This window comes from Heterodontus francisci, chromosome 21 (assembly GCF_036365525.1).
Source record: "Heterodontus francisci isolate sHetFra1 chromosome 21, sHetFra1.hap1, whole genome shotgun sequence".
Lineage (NCBI taxonomy): Eukaryota > Metazoa > Chordata > Chondrichthyes > Heterodontiformes > Heterodontidae > Heterodontus > Heterodontus francisci.
This window is the reverse complement of record NC_090391.1, coordinates 13,870,687-13,871,638: the sequence shown is the minus strand read 5'-3', so window position 1 is coordinate 13,871,638 and position 952 is coordinate 13,870,687. Positions and strand designations below refer to the sequence as shown.

Sequence of the window (952 nt, the reverse complement as noted above, 5' to 3'; positions counted from 1 at the left end):
GTGTCGGCACGGTTGGGCTCCAGTGTCAGACGAGCTGACGCGCTTAGCCTCGTGAGTGCCCTGACCACGTTGGCCGTGTGAAACCCTTTTTGTCGTTGTGATTGTTCGACTGAAATCCGAAGGGTCGTGCCAGGCTGGGGCTCCCCTCATCCCACCGGAGAGGAGAGCGTTCGCACGTTCTGGGTTTGACCCCACGCGCGAGGGACGGACCGAAAACCTGAGACAACTCTTAGCGGTGGATCACTCGGCTCGTGCGTTGATGAAGAATGCAGCCAGCTGCGAGAATTAATGTGAATTGCAGGTCACATTGATCATCGACACTTTGAATGCACTTTGTGGTCCTGGGTTCTTCCCGGGGATACGCCTGTCTGAGGGACTCTTGACTGTCAATCGCACTCGCCTTTGCTGGCGGGAGCGCGCCTGGGGTTTTGTTGCAGAGGTTCCTTTGCTCCTCTTTGTCCCCCTAATTGCAGACCCGGAGTTTCTCTGCCTTTGGGAGAGTTCGACCTCTGTCCCTCCATTTAATCACATGGGGCAATCCCTCTGTCGGCGTGGACCTCCGAGCGCGTCGGCACTTGTCTCGGCCAGCCTCTGCTTTTCCCAGGACAGCTGTCAGTGGGTTGCAAACAAAACGAATAACTGTGCCAGTGCTGGGACTGCTTGCTGCCTGGACGTTCGTCTCCGAATGGATCATGGGGCAGAGTTGTCTCTCTGTGAAGTGTGCAGAGCAGAGGTAGAAAAGCTTGAAAAAGTTGCCTGGTGAATCAGCATAGAGAGAGAGAGGGAAAAAAAGACACTCGGTGTGGCATGTCTCTGGACGCAAACCGTGTGGTTCCGTCTCGCTGGCTGTTGTCAGTGGTCGTCGTGGTTTTGTCGTTTTGGTTCTGGACAAGGAGGAGAGCTTGACGTATTTGCCTGTGGCTTTCTGTGCTGCCTCGCTGGCTTTGCGTGC

At 55.6% G+C, this 952-nt stretch overlaps 1 non-coding gene across 1 annotated transcript; it reads left to right on the top strand.

Annotated features, from left to right (window-relative positions):
• Nucleotides 1–224: 224 nt before the first annotated feature.
• On the top strand, nt 225–378 carry LOC137381233 (5.8S ribosomal RNA). The gene has a single exon (XR_010977120.1). It is a non-coding gene; the product is annotated as a 5.8S ribosomal RNA (ribosomal RNA).
• The last annotated feature ends 574 nt before the right edge of the window (nt 379–952 follow it).